This window comes from Panthera tigris, chromosome E2 (genome assembly GCF_018350195.1).
Source record: "Panthera tigris isolate Pti1 chromosome E2, P.tigris_Pti1_mat1.1, whole genome shotgun sequence".
Lineage (NCBI taxonomy): Eukaryota > Metazoa > Chordata > Mammalia > Carnivora > Felidae > Panthera > Panthera tigris.
The window spans coordinates 4,333,595-4,355,682 of NC_056674.1; the positions used below are offsets into that span (position 1 = coordinate 4,333,595).

The 22,088-nt window shown below is 43.6% G+C and overlaps 1 protein-coding gene across 9 annotated transcripts in view; it reads left to right on the top strand.

The window, feature by feature from the left end:
• Window positions 1–417: 417 nt before the first annotated feature.
• The window catches only part of LOC102955340 (zinc finger protein 429-like), a 79,507-nt gene continuing 57,836 nt past the window's right edge, over window positions 418–22,088 (top strand). For 4 of the 9 annotated variants that reach the window (XR_006211640.1, XR_006211642.1, XR_006211639.1 and 1 more), the window contains exons 1-2: window positions 418–903; window positions 12,001–12,093. The gene's annotated coding sequence lies outside the window, so the exon portion shown is untranslated. Of the gene's footprint in view, window positions 904–5,235; window positions 5,266–9,709; window positions 10,387–12,000; window positions 12,094–22,088 lie in introns of those variants that run through there. The other 5 variants (XR_006211645.1, XM_042967974.1, XR_006211644.1 and 2 more) reach the window with 5 other exon arrangements.

Genomic DNA, 22,088 nt, shown 5'->3' on the forward strand with positions numbered 1-22,088 from the left:
CTTTGGCTCAAGAAGAGGTAACAGGGTCTCCTCTCCATGAGTCGGGGAGGTCCCTACCGCACGCGTTCCTGCGCTGCAGAACTTGGGGGCCTCTGTAGGAAACGAGGCCCCTTGAAAGTCGCCGGGTGGACCCTGGGGCCTCTCTCCAGCCCATCCCAAATAGATTGCTGAAGGGTCCCAAGAGAGAATGCAGGGACACATACAGCACAGCAAATGAGTGACACAAACAGGACAGCTTACTGAAACAAAGTACACTCTCAAGATGTGAGAGTAAGAGATCCCCGGGAGGGGGGGGGGCAGGGGGGAGAGAGCTGGGGGCCCTGGGCTTTGGGTTTCCAAGGGTGATTGACAGTTGTTAACTAGGGGGTGGGCTATTTATTACTTGGGGTGGGAATTTCTTGCAAGCAGGGTTTCCGCGCCTTTTCTTCCTTATTTGGTCAGGCGTTTCCTGTCATGGCACCCGCCATCTTGGGCCTGTCTGGTTCGAGCTGGCTTCTCGTGGAGAGCGGCCCGCGTGGGCATCCGCCTCCCCTGCCAGGGGGCCACGCTCCCCTCCCCTCCCCTCCCCTGCAGGGAGCCCGTCGGAACAGACTCAGGGCCTACTGTGGCACCCAGAGGAGGAGAAAGGCAGGGGGTGCTCTCCCAGTAGGAGCTCAGGGAGTTTCTGAAACAGCTCAGGACACAAAGGACCAGGAAGTGGGGCCTCTTCTGCATTTCGGCGTCCTGCCTGCAGGCGAGCGGTTTGCTGCCGCCGCCGAGACGCCCTTCCGGTGCCTCTGAAGGCATTTTCTCCCGGCGCAGCTGCGACTTCTCCGCCAGTGCCTTCGGAGAAAGAGATCTAGAGGACGAGGAGAGGGAAAAAAAAACGCAAAAAACAAACAAGAAGGAATGGCTGGGTCCCAGGTAAGCCGTGCGGCCCACGTCAGAAGCCGTGTCATCTCTTTGTGCCGAAATTCCGTGCAAGGAGAAGTCGCCAAGGTCGGGGGCGCCTGGGTGGCCCAGTCGGTGGAGCTTTCTGGATTCTGGATTCCGGCTCAGGCCCCGGCCCCGGGGGCGGGGGGGGGGGGGTCGTGGGTTGGAGCCCCCTCCCCCCGCGTCCGGCCGCGGCTGAGCGTGGAGCCTGCTTGAGACTCTCTCGCTCTCCCCCTCCGCCCCTTCCTCGCGCGCGCGCACGCGTGGACGCGCTCGCTCGCTCTCAATTAAAAAAAAATTTTTTTTTTTTTTTTGCAAATGTTGATTACGCTAGTTCTCCCGTTCCTGCCTTGTGAGCGTTTTCACCTATTTTTAGGAAGCTTTTTAAAAAGGATACTGACATTTTTGCGCTTTAGAAAACCCTCCTCGGTTCCAGCGCCCTCTTTCCCGTCCCTCCAGCCCGGCTTCCAGCAGGACGTGAACAGTTGTCACTCGGAACTCCTGTCTTGCGTGTACCGAAAATGTCCCCTCTGACCGATCCACAGGGAATCCTAAAGTTTTCTGTTGCGGAGGGGGCCGAGTCCTGGGAGATCGGGCAAGGGGAACATTTCACCGTTAGGTCCCATCTGGATGCTTTAACGGCTCTGGGTAGACCAGGATTAAGAAAATGCGGTTAAATAAGCAGAATGGATAAGTGTCCCGGAATAACTCGGAAAGTTCTGGAAAAGAGACAGCCTTCCCTGTTTAGAATGTGAAAGAAAGAAAGATGCTCTATTTAAAATACACGATTACGTTACAGGCCGTGGGAGCTCCGTGTGGCTTGTAATTTGTATAAATCCCACTGTTTTCTAGTAATTAGATTCATATTCTGATTTACTTTTGGGGGGAACGAGAACACAGCGGTGATCATGTGTCCTTCCGTGTGCCTTAGGCACTGGTACCGGTTTGCTTCATTACGGCTGATGTTAATTAACTTCTTTTCCTTGGCTCATTGCTCTCTGACCGGGTCCTCCTCTACAGCATCGATATTTTCCATTTTATCGTTCGTAAGGAGGTTCGGTGGAGTTCCTGAAAGGTGCAGAAGCCTTTACGTTTAAACTGCAAACTCTTTTCTTCTTGCAGTTTCTGTTGGAAAATGAAGACTCTCACTTTTGTGTACTCTGGAGACACTGACTTCTGGCACCCTGTTTCTAAATAATTCAGTCCATTGTCCTGCAAGTTTCCGTTTTATTACATTTTACTCTGCACTCATGTCTCAGACACGCTCTCCTTGTATTTTCAGAAAAATAAAAGGATCACATAAATTGACATAAACTTCTAAAACCTAACATAGCATAAATGATTATTGAAAAAATTTTTAATGAAATTCTAGACTCAAAAGCATTAGCTGTTTTTTTTTCCAAATTTTTATTCGAATTCTAGGAAGTTTTTATATATATACGTGTGTGTATATATAGATATAGATATAGATATAGATATATGTGATATAGCTGTTTTCTTTATAGCGTTCTGTGTGTTTTCATAGTGTGATTAAAAGACATCATCCACACATGGGTTTATAAGTTTTACGCCATTGGAAAGGTTTCTTAAGTTACCAGGACAGTTTTGTACTGTCACTTTTAATGTGTATATAATTACTTTTTACGTGTATGGATCCTGTCTTGTTTCCATCACTCTTCTCAGGTTTGACACCTTCATGAACATTGCTTTGGAGTCCTCTCTATATTGACCTGTGTGTCATTTTATATCAACTCTAGGGCAGATAACCTGGATTAAAGCCTAATCCCTTCCAGGTACTGGATGGTTGACAAAATATTCTCATAAAAAAGGAAGAATAATATGTTCTGTTAGATTATTAATACTTATTTGTGCATTAATTTATGAAAAAATCGTTAGAATGTCATCTAGTAACTGATATTGTTGGGCCATTTTTGCTAGTCTAGTAGAACCTGCAATTGCGTTTAAATGCCTTCAGTTCCCAGTCCTCCAATACTTCTTGGAGTTCTACCTCTTTGTTATTAAAAAATGTATCCCTTAGCCCACAGGCTACTGCCTGGAAAGAAATGGAGATCCCACCCCAGAACTCAACAGAATCTGCATTCAGGAAGATGTCCGTGCATTATTGTGAAATTCACATTCACATTAGAATTTGCTAAGTACATCTGTAACCCACTAAAACTTTCCATCTAAGAGACACAACGTATACTCTATGATAGAAATACGGTACTCAAAAAGGTGTATGTCTGTGTTGATGCCTTCATTTCAGAATTTATCTTGGGTAAACACAGTATATATAGTGGTTTTGTGGATCAGACGCCATCCTCTTAACTCAGAGTTCGAGAATACATCAGAGCATATTACTGGCTTAATAATTATCTTATGGATAAAGCAGGGAACACACGTAAGCCAGAACTAGTTGTCCTTAATATAATCAAAGTAACATGAGTTCACACCAGGTAAGAGTCACAGAGTGACTTTTAACAAAGTTAAAGGCGGACTTTACCTTTACACCAGGTAAAGTTGTGACACAAAGGGAACTTTATTTGCAGCACATAAGGAGATCCTTGGGAATAACTTCTGAAGCCTTGATTTCCCAAGCAAGGCTGAGTGGGTTCCTTTTATTTAGAGTTAGGATGGATGTTCAGAAAGGGGAGCCTTGTCATATTAGGTAGAGGCGGACATAAGGCCATGCACATTCCATACGGAAACAGGTCTGTACTTTGTATGTTACATCAATGGGGCTTGTGCTCCTTGGGTGGAGATTTAGTATTACAATGAGGTAAAGATAATTGTCAGTCACCCTAAAGTCTGTCTGCAGGTGTGATTTGGAGGTTAAGCTCACGCTGGTGTCGGTGGCCGGGGCACTGGAGCTCTTTGTCAAGGCACTCATTGCTTGAGGTTCGGAAGTTTCCATTTCCATGATGTGAGGCTATGCCCATCAGGTCTCTTGCCCAAATTGAAAGATAAGCAGGAAAGAAGAGCTGAATGAAAATGTGGGAAAAGGTTTCGTTGGGGACGTGCAGGTGGGCAGTAGGGTCTAGCTGGTGACAAATCCCTCCTCTAGTTTCATTCTGCCCCTCGTTCTCGAGGGGCACCAGCAGAAGGTCCATCCTGGAGCTACTTCCTGCTGGGCATGGGCATGTCATAAGGATTGGCTGAGGAGCAGAATTTCCCCTCAGCTAGATTTTTTTTTTCCTTTTTTTTTTTTTTAAATTTTTTTTTTAACCTTTATTTATTTTTGAGACAGAGAGAGACAGAGCATGAACGGGGGAGGGTCAGAGAGAGGGAGACACAGAATCTGAAACAGGCTCCAGGCTCTGAGCTGGCAGCACAGAGCCCAATGTGGGGCTCAAACTCACGGACTGCGAGAACACGACCTGAGCTGAAGTTGGACGCTTAACCGACTGAGCCACCCAGGCGACCCTCCCCTCAGCTAGATTTAAAAAAAAAATTTTTTTTTAATGTTTATTCAGTGTTGAGAGATGGAGAGAGACAGCGTGAGTGGAGGAGGGGCAGACAGAGGGGAGAACAGATGCCAAAGCAGGCTCCAGGCTCTGAGCTGTCAGCACAGAGCTGACGCAGGGCGTGAACCCACAGACCGCGAGATCATGACCCGAGCCCAAGTTGGACGCGTAACCGACTGAGCCACCCAGGCGCCCTCCCTCAGCTAGTTTTAGATCTGCTTGTGGGTCCCCAAGCTCATGTAACCTCGTGTTACTACCATTTGTAATTTTATGGTCTCTGAGCTTGGACACAAATTGTACCAAATTCGATGCAAGTATGCGAGGTCCAAACAGCAAGATGAGCAGTATTTTTTGTTAGTTTCCTTTTGCTATGTGATCTTACTGCTGTTTACTAGGGAAGTTATCCCCCAGGGATGGTCCACTGTGTTGATAGCTTTTGGCATCTCTAGGATAATAGTGACAAGAACTCACATTAAGAGAGTGTTCATCGTGACATCAGACCAGAGGAAGAGGGGGCTAGAACGTTATTGTGCTATGTATTAACAATAAGCTGTGGTATTTATTACCCCTCATGGAGAGAGTGATTTAATCTGTTAAACGGGCCTGGCAGCAACCAGTAAGGCTGAAGAAATCAACAGAACTAATACCATACAGATAGTGATTATGTTTTTCTTTTCTTTCTCTCTCTGTCTCTTTTTTTTAATGTTTATTTATTTTTGAGAAAGACAGAGTGCAAGTGGGAGGGTCAGAGAGAGAGGGAGACACAGAATCTGAAGCAAGGTCCAGGCTCTGAGCTGTCAGCACAGAGCCCGACGCGGGGCTGGAACTCACGGGCCGCGAGATCATGACCTGAGCCGAAGGCGGTCGCCCAACTGACTGAGGCACCCAGGTGCGCCTCTCTCTCTGTCTTTTAATGTTTATTTTTGTGAAACAGAGTGTGAGCGGGGGAGGGGCAGAGAGAGGGGGAGACAGAATCTGAAGCAGGCTCCAGGCTCTGAGCTGTCCGCACAGAGCCTCACGCGGGGCTCGAACCCACAAACCGCAAGATCATGACCTGAGCCGAAGTTGGACGCTTAACCGGCTGAGCCACCCAGGCACCCCTTTCGTTGTTGTTTTTAAACAAAATTTTAAGTGTATTTCTTTATTTTGAGAGAGACAGAGCACAAGTTGGGGAGGAACAGAGAGAGAGGGAGAGAATCCCAAGCAGGCTTCGCACTGTAAGCACAGATCCCGATGCAGGGCTTGAACCCATGAACTGCGAGACCATAACATGAGCTGAAACCAAGAGTCAGATGCTCAACAGACTGAGCCACCCAGGCACCCTGAGATTATTATGTTTTAAATTTGAGGACCTTTATCCATTGAGGTTCTCCTTATTTTGAGAGTGTGTCCAGAACAGAAGTTTCAGGTCAGTGAGTTGCTCACAGGAATATTGTCATCTGGTGCTCTGGCTCCCTGGGCCTCTGTGTAGATACTTTTTTTTTACTCTAATCTGGTGGATTCGAGAAGGTAGGATGCCTTCTAATTTGAAGGAAGAGCATGTGGTTAGTAGTACTGGGTGGGGTGCTGGCCAAGAGTATAGTCAGGGTAAATATGGGGTGACCCACCTTTCCAAGTTTTTTTTTAAAGTTTATTTTTGAGACAGGGAGAGGGAGAGGGTGAACAGGGAAGGGACAGAGAGAGGAGGAGGGAGAGAATCCCATGCAGAGCTCGGAGCTCGAACTCACGAAGTATGAGATCATGATCCAAGCCAAGATCAAGAGCCTGACGCTTAACTGACTGAGCCACCCAGCCATCCCTGTTTTTCCATATTTTGAGGTACATCAGTCTCCAGTTTCATTTGAGTGAAGCTTAGTTTCAGTGGGTAGTGGGAGGAAACCTCTCCATCACCTGCTGGGGATTAATTATTTGCTAAATGGCCTGACTTCTGGCTCTGGAGGGGGGGAGGCAGGTGGAGCATTTTGGAAAGTTCTCCCATACGTCATTTCAAATGGGCTGAGCTTTTAGTTTCTTTACTTTATTATTTTTAAGTTTTAAAATTTTTTTAAATGCTTATTATTTTTTTTTTAAATTTTTTTTAACGTTTATTTATTTTTGAGACAGAGAGAGACAGAGCATGAACGGGGGAGGGTCAGAGAGAGGGAGACACAGAACCTGAAACAGGCTCCAGGCTCTGAGCTGTCAGCACAGAGCCCGACGCGGGGCTTGAACTCACGGACCGTGAGATCATGACCTGAGCCGAAATCGGCCGCTCAACCGACTGAGCCACCCAGGCGCCCCTAAATGCTTATTTTTGAGAGAGACAGAGAGAGAGGATGAGCTGGGGCGGGGGGGGGAGACAGGATCTGAAAAGGGCTGTGCACCGACCCCAGAGAAAATGGGCGGAGCTTTCAGTTTGCCTGTTGGGGCTGCTCTGATTCTGGTGAAAGCTGTTGGAACTAACTTTAACCTGTTTTCCTGTGTTTCCTAATACGACTTTGCCAGAGTCTTTTTAGGGTTCTCTTAGCCCATTCTGTCTTCCCAGAAGACTGAGAGGTCTCCAGGCAGAGTGTAACCTCCACTTGATATTTAAGGGCTTGGCTACCTTAGAAATGATTTTTGATATAAATCAAAAAGGTCGTTCTGAATTGACCTTGGCAACCCAAATCAGGGAATTTTCCCCCTTAGTAACGCCCTTTCTGGGGCTCCTGGGTGGCTCAGTTGGTTAAGCGTCGGACTCTTGATTTTGGCTCAGGTCATGATATCGTGGTTCGTGAGTTCAAACCCCACGTCTGGCTCTGTGCTGACAGCTCAGAGCCTGGAGCCCGCTTTGGATTCTGTCTCCCTCTCTCTCTGCCCCTCCCCTGCTCGTGCTCTGTCTCTCTCTCTCTCTGTCTCTCCCTCTCAAAAATAAACAAACATTAAAAAAACTTAAATTATTAAGGTCCTTTCTGCCTCACAGAGAAAGGCCTCAATCCATCCAGTGAATGTATCCACAAACACCCAAAGGTATCTGAACCCTCTGGGAGCAATTTGCCTTACACTAAGGTCCCTTCACCAACCCTCCCCAGACATTGCCCTTGGATTTGAGTTTCTCTAACTAAAGGGTGTACCTACCAAAGGTCTGGTTTATCATTGTTTGCCTACAGTAGGCACATTGATTTGTTATTTCTCGGTGACTTCCTTCATCGTTGGGGTGCTCATAATCTTTAGTAACCATAGGTATAAGGCTTCCTTACCGTGGTGGGTTGAGGCAGGTACACTCTTCAGGGAGTGAGTCTACAGCAGTCTTAGGTACCTGGATTCTCCAGTGGTTATTATTCATCATCCATCCTCTGGCTGGTGGGGACCATCGATAACCCAGCTTTACAGCCTCTTTTATCTCATTGTGGAAGCAGGACGGAGTGAGCTTACATAGTGGTAGAGAGGGAGTTACTGGAAAATGCAGACTCTCCCCAGACTTGGGTGTCCTTTTGGTGCTGCATCTGCAAAATTATTTTCCTCTGTTCCCTCTGAATTTCCTTTTTGAGGACTCGACGGTGAACCACCGCCACTCGTTTAGGTGTGTGTATGGCTTCTGGCGGTCTGAGAATTTCCTTGCCATATTTAATTTCTCCATGCTTGGTAGTTAGCAGTCTTCCCTCGACAAAAATGTAATCCTATTTGTCATTACCTTTCTTAGCAAAAATGCATATTGCTTTCCTTCCATATAGACTTGCTTTCCTTACCATTTTTAGCAGTCTCAATTACACATATCAGAATTACAAGTTTTTTGTTTTTTTTTTAACGTTTATTTATTTTTGAGACAGAGAGAACGTGAACCGGGGGAGGGTCAGAGAGAGAGGGAGACACAGAATCTGAAGCAGGCTCCAGGACCTGAGCTGTTAGCACAGAGCGGGGCTCGAACTCACAGACTGAGATCATGACCTGAGCCAAAGTCGGACGCCTAACTGACTGAGCCACCCAGGTGCCCCCAGAATTTTAACGTTTAGGGGCACCTGGATGGCTCAGTCAGTTGAGCGTCCGACTTTGGCTCAGGTCATGATCTCACGGTTTGTGAGTTCGAGCCCCACATTGAGCTCTGTACTACCCTCTCTCTGCCCCTCCTCCACTCACACTCAGTTTCTCTCAAAAATAAAGTAAAAACATTAAAAAAAAAGAATTTTAACATTTAGAAACCTGAATTTCTAGTAAAAAATAAGTACTACCCAATTGTGAACTGTTGCACCAGAATTCTTTAGATTGGCAAATTTATGAACATATGTCATAATTTCTAGAATAGTTTTTTGATAGAAATATATATATATATATGTAAATGTTTATTAATTTCTAAGAGAGAGAGAGAAAGAGGGAGAGAGGCAGAGCATGAACAAGCGAGGGGGGCAGAGAGAGGGGGAGACCCAGAATCTGAAGCAGGCTCCAGGCTCCAAGCTGTCAGCACAGAGCCTGATGCAGGGCTCGAACCCATGATCCGTGAGATCATGACCTGAGCCGAAGTCGGATGTTTAACTGATTGAGCCACCCAGGCGCCCCAAGAACCTTTTAATAAAGCATAAAACATGTGTACTTCCAGACCCAAATTTATGTCTAGTTTCTCTCTAATAAAACAAGAACAGATAAACCTAATGTTTAATAATCAGTGTTTCAGTATTCTGTCTTCTTAGGAAAAGACTTAGATATCCAGTGAGTTCAAACCAGTTTATCATTTACTTGAGCAAAACTTCAGAGTGTTAGATTATCAAAGATTTTGTAAGCTATTTAAACATTCACCTATCAGTCTTTTTTCTTATTGAACTTATTTACTCTTTAACAATTACCCATGAAAACCATGGGACAGACCGAATTTTAAGTTCTTTTCGGTGACAAATTGTAACAGATACTACGTGAACATGACTAGTAAATTCAGGTAGAACAAAGGTTAATTATCTCTTATTTTCGATGTTGATAATTCCAAAAGATCTGCCTATTTTATTTATTTTTTTTTTTTATTTTTTTTTTCAACGTTTTTTATTTATTTTTGGGACAGAGAGAGACAGAGCATGAACGGGGGAGGGGCAGAGAGAGAGGGAGACACAGAATCGGAAACAGGCTCCAGGCTCCGAGCCATCAGCCCAGACCCCGACGCGGGGCTCGAACTCACGGACCGAGAGATCGTGACCTGGCTGAAGTCGGACCCTTAACCGACTGCGCCACCCAGGCGCCCCAAGATCTGCCTATTTTAATGAAACCAACAAGCTTAAACTTTAGTTTACAAAAAATGATCCCAGAGATGTGAATGTGAAAAACGTTTGGCATATATATATCATATATATGACATTCTAATATATACACACATGCACACACACACACACACACACATAAATAAGCGTTTGTCTCTTGAACCGGTTAAATAGAGCTCTTACTTGTTCCAAGTGCCGGCTTCCAGTGACCCAGGGAGTTGCTGTCTCCTTTGTCTGGGGATAGAAGGAAAGGAGGAAGTGCTCAGGGTGGAGATTTAAGCTGGGAACAAGAAGCCGACCAAACAACCAGGTGGGATGGAGATTTCAGTCTCAGACCTTAGTCCCGTCTCTGCTGGGTCACTCCCATTTTGCAAGGTTGGACCATCCCAAGCCTGTGAATGGCTGGGTCCTGTGATCTTCCGGGGATGTCTAGACTCAACTTGAATGAGTATTCAATTTTCCCCGAGTATTCTGAGCGTTATGCCGTCTTGACCAGACTTTGTGGGACAGCTCTCCCCATTTACCTCTTAAAGCTGTGCCACAGACCTGGTATGGCTTATCCCAACAGAAATCCTTCTGAGTAATAGTACTCAGAATGCCCACTGGATTTCAGGGGCCGTCAGAACACCAGGCTGGCAGTCATAGGTGTGAAGAGTGAGCGCCCCCTCTGTCCCCCAAGGAATCTGCCTCCTGCCACAGTAACTTGAACAGGTTTAGCCAGAGTGACCTTGTGCTGACCGCTGCTTCATCTGTTGGGAACCAGGGAAACAGAGACCAGAACCTGAGAAACACACATGTGGATTGCCAGATTCGTAAGTGAACTAAAGTGAACTTGCTCCTTGGTGAGTCACAGACAGAAACGACACCAAGCAGAGTTGCCAACACAAGGGAAAGTTTATTTGTAGCAAATAAGGAGGTCACAGGGAATAACTTCTAAAGCCAAGACTCCGGAGCAAGAGTGAATGAGTTCCTTTTATTTAGGCTTAGGGTGAATATTTATTTTTCCCTTTTTTTAAAATTCAAATTTTACTTTATTATTACTATTTTTTTTAAAATTTTTTTTTTAACGTTTATTCATTTTTTGATAGAGACAGAGCATGAGTGAGGGAGGGGCAGAGAAAGAGGGAGACACAGAATCCGTAGCAGACTCCACGCTCTGAGCTGTCAGCACAGAGCCCGACGTGGGGCTTGAACTCACAGACCGTGAGATCATGACCTGAGCCGAAGTCGGATGCCCAACCGACTGAGCCACCCAGGCGCCCCTATTATTACTATTTTTTAAATTTTTATTTATTTTTGAAAGAGAGACAGAGCATGAGTGGGGGAGGGGCAGAGAGAGAGGGAGACACAGAATCTGAAGCAGACTCCAGGCTCTGATCTGTCAGCACAGAGCCTGACGCAGGACTCAAACTGATAAACCGTGAGATCATGACCTGAGCTGAAGTTGGACGCTCAACTGACTGAGCCACCCAGGCGCCCCTATTTTATTATTATTTAAAACAAATTATTTATTCTTGGGGGGCGGGCAGAGAGAGAGGGGGAGAGAGAGAGAATCTCAAGCAGGCTTCGCACTGTCAGTGCAGAGCCTGATGCAGGGCTTGAACTCACCAACCGTGAGATTTATGACCTGAGCTGAAGTCAAGAGTCGGATGGTTAAGTGACTGAGTCATCCAGGCGCCCCTAAAATTTAAATTTTAGTTAACGTACAGTGCAGTATTGGTTCCAGGAGTAGGATTCAGTGATTCATCACTTCTATACAACACCCAGTACTCATCCCACCAAAGTGCCCTCCTCGGTACCCATCACCCATCTAGCCCACCCCCCACCCACCTCCCTCTGTCAACCCTCAGTTTGTTCTCTATTATTAAGAGTCTCTTGTGGCTAATTGTCCTCTCTTCTCTCCCCTCCCCTTCCCATATGTTCATCTGTTTTCTTTCTTAAATTCCACAAGTGAAATCATATGATATTTGGCTTTGTCTGATTTATTTTTCTTAGCGTAATACATTGTAGCTCCATTCATGTCATTACACATGGCAAGATGTCGTTCTTTTTGATGGCTAAGTAATATTCCTCTGTGTGTGTGTGTGTGTGTGTGTGTGTGTGTGTGTGTGTGTGTACGTACACGCATGCACACACACACACGTCACATCTTCTTTATCCATTCATCACTCGATGGACATTTGGGCTCTTTCCATACTTTGGCTACTGCTGATAGTGCTGCTATAAACATTGGGGTTTGTGTGCCCTTTTGTATCTGTATTTTTGTATCCTTTTGATAAGTACCTAGTGCAATTGCTGGATGGTAGTATAGTTCTATTTTTAGATTTTCTAGAATTCTACAGTGTCCTCTCTTCTCTACTGAGCACAGTAGTGGATGGGAAGTTAGAATCTCCAGCAATACTCATAATCCTTTTTCTAATAAACAGATCTTGTGTCAAAGCCAGACCTGGTCATCTTTTTGGAGCAAGAGAAGGAGCTCAGGGATGTGAAGAGAGAGGAGAAGGTAGCCACACACTCAGGTAGGTGGGCATGAATGAAGCAGATGCCAGAGGAGAGGTTCAAATGTCAAGGAGCAAGGTAGACCTTACATTGTGGTTTAGGCAGCTCTCCTTGGATAGAAATAAGTTTGAGAAGGGTAGGTGTATTTCTCTTGCTGTCACAGAGGGACGCGTCCTGTCCAACACTCATCGGGCTCTTACAACCTCTGAGGAGTCTCCTTTAGCTCTAGTGATGGTCCATCACATCCACAGCATGGACAAAAGCCTCCTCGTGGATGGTGAGGGCCTCCATGATCTTAAGTGCTTTTCCATTGCTTTTGGAGGCCTGCGGAAATCTGTGCATATTTCTGAGGGTCTCTATGTTAAGTCATTTGTAAGTTCTGTTTTGCCTCCCGTCAGAAGTGTATGAGGAAGCGGGGGCATATGGGGATTTGGTGCAGAAATCCCAGAAACAGGGGAGACAGATTTCACCTGTTTTCTGCTTTTTGATTTCCAGTCTTAGGGAGGCTTTAAACATAACTGTACAAAACTGAGACTGAGGAATTTCTCCAGATAACAAAGCACCTCCCTAAAATGAGAAAATCTAATGCTTTATTTCACTTCACAGTTTCCTTATTCTTTCTGGACTGACAGTAGAAATTGCAACTCAGTGTGTTCCAATTTCTCAATTGTTAAATAATTCAGTGTTTCTATTTGTATCCTAGAGTTCCTACATAGGGTAATGCCATACAGGAGCTGGAACATTTAGAACTTAGAGCACATAAAGTATGCCTGGGTGTCTCAGTCCGTGAAGTGTCTGACCCTTGATCTTGGCTCAAGTTGTGATCTTAAGGTTCCTGGGATCGAGCCCTGTGTTGGGCCCTGTGCTGACGGTGTGGAGCCTGCTTGGGATTCTGTCTCTCCCTTTCTGCCTCTCTCTCTCTCTCTCTCTCAAAAATAAATAAATAAACTTAAAAAGAAGAAATGAGTTGCGTAATTAGTAAAAGTCTCATTAAAAAAAATGTTTTGTTCACACATGTAATTTATTTCAAGAAAAATTAATCCTCAGGTTTTTCTTCTTTCCTGAGAGTATGTCTGAATTTAATCCCCCACATTTATTTATTTATAGTTTTTTTAAGTTAATTTTGAGAGGGTGTGCACGCACAAGTCGGGGAGGGGCAGAGAGAGAGGGAGAGAGACAATCCCAAGCACTGTCTACACTGTTAGCACAGAGCTTGACGCGGGGCTCAAACTCCCAAACCGTGAGCTCATGACCTGAGCCAAAATCAAGAGCCAGACGCTTCACCGACTGAGCCACCCAGGAGCCCCTCATCTCAGTATATTTTAAGACAGTGTGGGTTCAACTCAGCTATTCATCAGCTGTATGTCCTTTGCCAATAAAATTATGTATTTGTATAAATATCACCCATTTATACTTTGCCTGTGACTCATCTTGTTTCTTTCTTTCCATGGTTGGTGGTCAGTGAATGTTTTATGTCTAAATGGGTTGTCATAGTAATGGAATTAATTTCATCAAATACGGTTTCAGGACTAGAACCCACTGATTCTTTACTTACATATGACACCCAGTGTTCATCCCAACAAGTGTCCTCCTTAATGCCCAACACCGGTTTAACCTGTCCCCCCACCCACCTCCCCTCCAGCAACCCTCAGTTTGTTCTCTATATTTAAGAGTCTCTTGTGGTTTGTCTCCCTCTCTGTTTTTATCTTATTTTTCCTTCCCTTATGTTCATCCGTTTTGTTTTTTAAATTCCACATATGAGTGAAATCGTATGATATTTATCTTTCCCTGACTGACTTATTTTGCTTAGCACAATACACTCTACTTCTGTCCACTAAGTGTCGACTCTTGAGCTCAGTTCAGGTCTTGATCTCAGGGTCCTGAGTTCAAGCCCCGCCTTGGGTGTCGTGCTGGGCCTGAATTTCCTTAAAAAAAAAAAAAAAAAAAAGAAATTCTGTAGCGGAAATGAAAACAACTTGTGCAACCTTATTACAACACTACAGGTTTCCATCATTGTGCAGATATTTGTATTTAGCAGAGACCTTTATATTCTCATGTGATTTTAGTTCCTGTATAGAATGCTTTTATTTCAGCTAGAAGGACTCCCTTTAATGTTTCTTGTAGGGCAGAGGTGTTTACTTGGGAAAGCCTCCATTGGTTCCAGGCTCTGAGCTGTCAGTACAGAGCTGGATGCGGGGCTTGAACTCATGAACCATGAGATCATGACCTTAGCTGAAGTCGGACGCCCAAGTCGGACGACTGAGCCACCCAGGTGCCCCATTGCTTCATTTTTGAAAAACAGTTTTGCCAGATACAGTATTCTTGGTTGGTATTTTTTGATCTTTCTGCCCTTGAATACGTTATCCCATGCACTTCTTTTTATAAGGTCTGCTGAGAAAGCTGCTACTAATCTGATAGGAGCTCTCTTGTACTAGATGAGCTGTTTTTGTCAAGCTGTTTCAGAATTCTCTTCTTTTTGCTAGGTTAATAATAATGTGTCACTGTGCTCCTGTCCTGACATTATCCTACTTAGAATTCACTGGGCTCCTTGAGTTTGTCTCTTTCTTCCCAGGAAGGTGGGAAGTACAAGGCGTTCTTCAGTAGAGCTCTCTGCTCCCTTTCCCTGCCCTCTCCTTCTGGGGTCCCTTCAGTGTGCATATCAGTCCACTTGTGGGTGTCCCATGAGTCCCTTAGACCCTTCTTCCACGTTTTTCTTTGCTCCTCTTCATAGATAATTTATTAAAAAAATATTTTTTTCTTCATAGATCATTTAAAACAAGATGTTTCGAAGATGTCTGCTTCTGCTTGGTCAAGTCTGTGTTGATTCTTTAGTGTGTTTTTTTAAATGTTTATTTTTGAGAGAGAAAGTCAGAGAACAAGCAGGGGAGGGGAAGAGAGAGAGGGGAACAGAGGATCTGAAGCGGGCTCCATGCTGTCAGAGGAGAGCTCAATGTGGAGCTCGAACTTGTGAACTATGAGATCATGACCTGAGCCAACCCCGGATGCTTAACCGTCTGAGCCACCCAGGCGCCCCGCGTTTATTTATTTTTGAGAGAGAGAGAGACAGACAGACAGACAGAGTGTGAGTGGGGGAGGGGCAGAGAGAGAGGGAGACACAGTATCCGAAGCAGGCTCCAGGCTCTGTCTGAGCTGTCAGCACAGAGCCCAACACGGGGCTCGAACTCATGAACTGTGGGATCATGACCTGAGCTGAAGTCGGATGCTTAACCGACTGAGCCACCCAGGCGCCCCCTGAACTTAATATGTTTTAATGAATATAACACTGAATGGGTTTTGATGTGTTAACACTGATGTGTAATAAATGATGGGTTATCCCTACGTTGACCTTAGCCCGCCCCACCTTCATCAAGGCTGCAGGTAACCAGACAGTAACACAAAGTACACTTGAGCCTTGAACGACGTGGGTTTAAACTGTGGGTACCCTTACAGTCGGATTTTTTTTTACAGTACAGTACTGTAAATGTATTTTCTCTTCCTTCTGGTTTTCATTTTCTTTTCCTGAGCTTCCTTTATAGTAAGAATACCATATATAACATACATGCTATCTTTGATTGTGTATGTTTTCAGCAAGGTTTCTGGTCAAAAGTAGGCCATTAGAAGTTAAGTGTTGGGGAGTCAAAGTTATACATGGTTAGGTGCATAGGGGCTGCGGACCTCAACCCCCTCATGGTTCAAGGGTCACCTGTACTTGTTAATGCAGTGGGGTGGCATCACCAGTAATCCCTTTTCCCAAGGGCCTTAAACCTCAAATTACTTGAGATTATTTTCCCCAAGTTTAGTATTGTACCTTTTCTTTTTGTAAGTACTGGGACATTGTGATGGTTAGGATATAGGCGGTATAGATTTTTTTTTTTAATGTTTTTATTTAGTTTTTGAGAGAGAGACAGAGAAAGAGAGCAGGGGAGGAGCAGAGAGAGAGGGAGACACAGAATCCAAAGCAGGCTCCGGCTCTGAGCTGTAAGCACAGAGCTCAACGCGGGGCTTGAACTCATGATCTGTGAGATCATGACCTGAGCCGAAGTCAGATGCTTAACTGACTGAACCACTCAGATGCCCCTGGAATGAGTAGGTTTAAAAAAAAAATAAAATGCAAATCGTAGGTAAACAGCTCAATGGAATTTTGCAACCTGAGTAAATCTCTAAAAACCGCTGAGATCAAGAAAGAGAATATTGTTTGTCCTGTAAAATTTTTCTTTAGCTCCTCAGTATAATTTCCCCCAAAGCTAGGCTCTCTTTTTACATGTAAGGTGGTAGATTGCTGTCCTCATTTTTGTACTTTATATAAATGTAATCAGGCAACAGGCACTCTTTTCTGTTTGTTTTTTTTCTTTCCATATGTTGTTTGTGAATTTATCTGTCCTGCACGTTATTGTGTATCATTCATTAGAATGGATGGGTCCAATTCCATTGTGTGAATATCAAACAATTAATTGCATCATTTTACTCTTTTTTTAATTAAAAATTTTTTTTTGATGTTTATTTATTTTTGAGAGACAGGAAGTGAGTGAGAGGCAGAGAGAGGGGAGACACAGAATCTGAAGCAGGCTCTAGGCTTTGAGCTGTCAGCACAGAGCCCAACGCGGGGCTCAAACTCACGAACAGTGAGATCATGACCTGAGCTGAAGTCAGATGCTTAACTGACTGAACCACCCAGGCGCCCTGCATCATTTTACTCTAAATGGACATGTGGATGGATTTTGGTGTAGGACTGTCATGAATAGTACCGGTCTATAAAACCTAGAACTTGTCTTTTAGTGGAACATGCATTATAGGTTGGGAGGGAGTTAGTGGCAACTGCACAGTCTCCCCTTTTAACACAATTTTCCTTTAGAAAAACATCAGAGATCAACATGGTTTCCTTCTAGCTGGAGTTTAAGCTCGGCTCTGGACCTTAGGTAGAAGTTTACTTCATACCTCATGAACCAGTCTTCATCTTCAGAATAGGTTAGTTCATTTGAACAGTTGTCTCATTTCAGGGGGTGGTCCTGCAACAGACTCTTAAAGTTAAGCCTATATTGTGCAAGCAACCAGGTAATTACTTATTAAGAGGCATTTCTATGGGAACCAAAGAAAAACACAGCTTAATGCTTGGAGCAAATTATTATTATTATTCTTTTTAAAAAATTTTTTTTTTTTAACGTTTATTTCTGAGACAGAGAGAGAGACAGAGCATGAGCAGGGGAGGGGCAGAGAGAGAGGGAGACACAGAATCTGAAATAGGCTCTAGGCTCTGAGCTGTCTGCACAGAGCCCGACACGGGGCTCGAACTCATGGACTGCAAGATCATGACCTGAGCTGAAGTCAGACGCTTAACCAACTGAGCCACCCAGGTGCCCCAATGCTTGGAGCAAATTATAAACCCAGTGTCTGAGTCCTGAGTGCTGTCAGTGAGAGGATTTTTACATGTCCGGCCTGAAGCCTCCTCCAGTGGGGTAGGCTTGAAGCATCCTCCAATGGGGTAGGAGCGGACGGTGGGAATCTGATCGATGTTTCTGGCTTGTTCTTCACATGTCTCTGGTGGTTCTTCTGAGTGGCCCACACAGCGGTAGGCAAGAAGATTGTGTGAACCCGGGCTGTTGTGGGAATTTCCCTGAGGTCTACCTCAGCTGTCTAGCTTCAGTTTGCAGGGCTTCAGGAAAAAGGGCAATTTTAGTTCTCAGTGATTGCAAGCCAAGAGAATGAGAGAAAATTAGAAACCTTACTTTGGACAGTCATAGCCAGATTTTTTGAGGAAGCAAGTAGAATTCAGGATCCAACCCAATTTATAGCCAAACAAAAACATTAAGAGACAGTTAATCAGAGCTAGAATCTGACACCCCCAAATATGTGTTACTAAAACAATTTTTTTCTCCAAAATCAGCCTCATTTCCATCAAAGATCTTCAAATGCAGACTAATAATACATTTATTAAAGAATTCCAAGTTTAACAAATTTGGCCTAATTTACATAACACAGAAAGAATAGTGCTTGGCCATATATAGTTTTGTTTTTTGTTGTTGTTTGTTTTGTTTTGTTTTATGTCTGCTTTGCTGGAACTTCCCCCCCTCCCCCCCAAGATTTTATTTTTAAGTAATCTCTACACCCACCATGGGGCTTGAATTTACAACCCTGAGATCAAGAGTCAAATGCTCCACCAACTGAGCCAGCCAAGTGCCCTTGCTGAAACTTTCTATAAGAAATTTCAGACTGAAATTTCATAGTATCTTGAGACCAGAAGACAGGCCAAATATTTGCCATTACATTTGCTTGCAATATCTGTGATTTAGGTGAATTCCTCTTTTCTTGATGTCTCCCAAGTATCCTGAGGTTCCTGCACCTGTCAGGATGCGACATTCTTTTTTTTTTTTTTTTTTAACGTTTATTAATTTTTGAGAGACGGAGAGCATGATTGGGGGAGGGGCAGAGCAAGGGAGACAGAATCTCAAGCAGGCTCTGTGCTGTCAGCACAGAGCCTAATGAGGGGCTTGAACTCATGAACTGTGAGATCATGACCTGAGCTGAAATTAAGAGTTGGATCTTAACCTATGGAGCCACCCAGGCGCCCCAAATGTTATTACATTTTAACAAGTTGCTAAATTCCCTAAGGCTATCTTTGTAATCCATGACCTTTCTTTCCCTCTTCTTTTCTGCTTTGTTATTTTCCATAATTTTATCTTCTGCTTCTCTGCCTCATCCATCCTCGTCTTTATGGCCTTCATTTGGGTTTGCATATTGGTTATAGCGTCTTTATTTCAGCCTGACTAGATTTTAGTTCTTTTATCTCTGTAGAAAGAGATTCTTCAGTATCTCCAGCTAATATCCTTATAAGTTGTTTTAAATTCTAGTTCGTACATCTTCTATTTGTATTGATTAAATGGAGTGAATTACATCCATCTCATCATTTTGTTCAGGAAAGAAAAGAATGAAAAACAAAAAACAAAACCCCAAGAAGTAGATCCTGGGTGTGTTTTGGTCTGCTTATTAAAATAGAGTCTCAGCATGCCTGGGTGGCTCAGTCGGTTAAGCATCCAAATCTTGATTTTGGCTCAGGTCACGATCTCACAGTTCGCGAGTTTGAGTCCCGCATCGGGCTCAATGCTGACAGTGTAGAGCCTGGTTGGGATTCTCTCGTCCCTCTCTCTGTCTCTCTGCCCCTCCCCTGCTTGCTCTCTCTGTCTCTCTCTCACAATAAATAAATGAACTTAAAAAATTATGTAAAAAATAACATAATACGTTTCTCTGGTATCTTTTAAGTGCTTATTCATAACATGTTCCATGAGAGCATTTTATGATTGATTTAATTAATTTTGTTCACACTATTACAGCCGTGTTATACATGCTAGTGGTTCAAGATAGTTGGTTTTCATGGGTGCACAGTCCTGTAGAAAGATCTTTTTTTTTTTATTATTTTTTTTAACGTTTTATTTATTTTTGAGACAGGGAGAGACAGAGGATGAATAGGGAAGGGTCAGAGAGAGGGAGACACAGAATCCGAAACAGGCTCCAGGCTCTGAGCTGTCAGCACAGAGCCCGACACAGGGCTCGAACTCACGGACTGTGAGATCATGACCTGAGCCGAAGTCCGCCGCTTAACCAGCTGAGCCACCCAAGCGCCCCAAGAAAGATCTTTTTTAATAAAACATCCCTTTTTATGTATAACTTCTTGGGTTAAATTTTCTGTTATTCTGGTTATCCAGTTCCATAATAATGTGCTTCCTTTTTCATAGTACTTTCCACAATATTATTTAGTTGCGTTTTGCTTTTTACCTATATCTTATGTTTTGGAGGACAATTTCAACTCATTACATTTTAAGATATTGTAGGGTTTAATTCAACTATGAATCAGCCATATTTCCTTTGCCAATAAAATTATGTTATGTATTTGCATAATTACCCATAATACTTTGTGACTCCTCTTGTCTGTTTTCTTGGTTAGTGGTCAGTCTATGTTTTATCATGGCTAGATGAGTTATTCTAATCATAGGATGAATGTCATCATCTCTTTTTTGATGAATTATATTCTCTTTGTGAAAGAAACACTTTTATGAGTTGAGGGTTATTTTAGAAAATATTATATCTCTGTATCAAGTTTAGGTATTACATTTTATCCTTAATTGTGGTCCTAGACAGAGAGCATAAAATCTGCCATGTTAAGCATTAAAAAAATTTTTTTTATTTTTGTTTTTATTTTTTTTAAGTTTGTTTATTTTTGAGAGAAAAAGACAGAGAGTGTGTGTGCGCGTGGCAGAGAGAAAGAAAAAGAATCCAAAGCAGGCTCTGTGCTGTCGGCCTCTGTGTACGCAGGGCTCAAACTCACAAACCATGATATCATGACGTGAGCCGAAAACAAGAGTCTGACGCTCAACCGACTGAGCCCCTCAGGTGCCCCACCACGTTAACCATTTTTAACAGTAGAGTCAAGTGTATTCACATTGTTGTAAAACTGATTTCTGGAATGACTTCATTTTCAAACCCCAAACTCAATAGCTATGTTAAACAGCCACTTCTCCACGTCCCTCTGCCTGAGCCCCTGGCTGTCACTGTTTTTTCCCCCCACAGCCCCCCCCCTCCCCTGACGAGGTTGACTACATTAGATTACTCTTGTAAATGGAATCCTGTAATATCTGAGATTTTTTTTTAATCAACTTATTTTATTAAAAAAAAAATTTTTTTTTAACGTTTATTTATTTTTGAGACAGAGAGAGACAGCATGAACGGGGGAGGGTCAGAGAGAGGGAGACACAGAATCCGAAACAGGCTCCAGGCTCCGAGCTGTCAGCACAGAGCCCGACGCGGGGCTCGAACTCATGGACTGTGAGATCATGACCTGAGCCGAAGTCGGATGTCCAACCGACCGACCCACGCAGGCGCCCCTCAACTTATTTTAATTAACATAATGCCCTCAGGTTTTACCTATGTTGTATGCTGTGATAACATCTTATTCTTTTTCAAGGCTGAATCATATTCCAGTTCACATATATGCTACATTCCCTTTATTTAGCCATACAAAGACATTTCTCTTGCTTCCCCTGTTACTTGGCTTTTGTGAATAGTGCTGTAATAAACTCGGTTTTGGAGATACCTATAGATCCTTTGATTTCTTCTCCTTGTATCTTTACAAGTGGGGTGGCTGTGTTCTGTGTTGATGTTGTTTGTTTTCCATAGTGGTTGCGCCGTTTGTAGCTCTTCCGGCAGTGTAGAATGGTTTCGGTTCTTGTCCCAGCCAACATGTGTTGATTTTGTTGTTTGATGGTGGCATCTTAATAAGCGTGAAGTGGTTTTTACTGTGGTTTGATTTGTGTTTCTCTAATACTTAGTGATTTAGAGTGTCTTTCAAATGCTTGTCTATTTGCGATCTTGGTTTATGTCTACTGAATCCATTGTCCGTGTTTTAATTATACCGTATTTTTCATGTTGTAAGCCTTCTGTCTACATTCTTCAAGTTAACTCCTTATCCACTAGATTCTTTGAAAAATTTCCTTCCATTGCACAGGTCATCTTTTTGTTCCATAGATTATGTCCTTAGACTTTTTCTGAATTCTGTACATTTTAGTGTATTACGTTTTATTTCATTTGTCTCCAGATATTTTCTGATTGTCTTTTTGATTTTTTTTTTTTTTGACCCATTGGTTATTCAGGAGTTTCTTAAACTTCTTTTTTTTAAGTGTATTTATTTATTTTGAGAGACAGCATAAGCCCAAGCAGGGGAGGGGCAGAGAGAGAAACGGAGAGAGAGAATCCCAAGCAGAGCCCAACGTGGGGCTCAAACTCCTGAACTGTGAGATCATGACCTGAGCCAAAATCAAGAGTCTGACGCTTAACCAACTTGGCTCAGTTGGTTGGGGCCCAGGTGCCCCAAGAGCGTCACAAACCATTTAAAATTGATATTGTCAATTGCCTTCAAAATCTCCTACTTAGGACCACCCCTGCACATACTGTATGTCAGCAACATCCCACATTCTACCTTTTATGTTGTGTACTCTGTAACCTAGATTTATGATTTTTATGCTTTGGT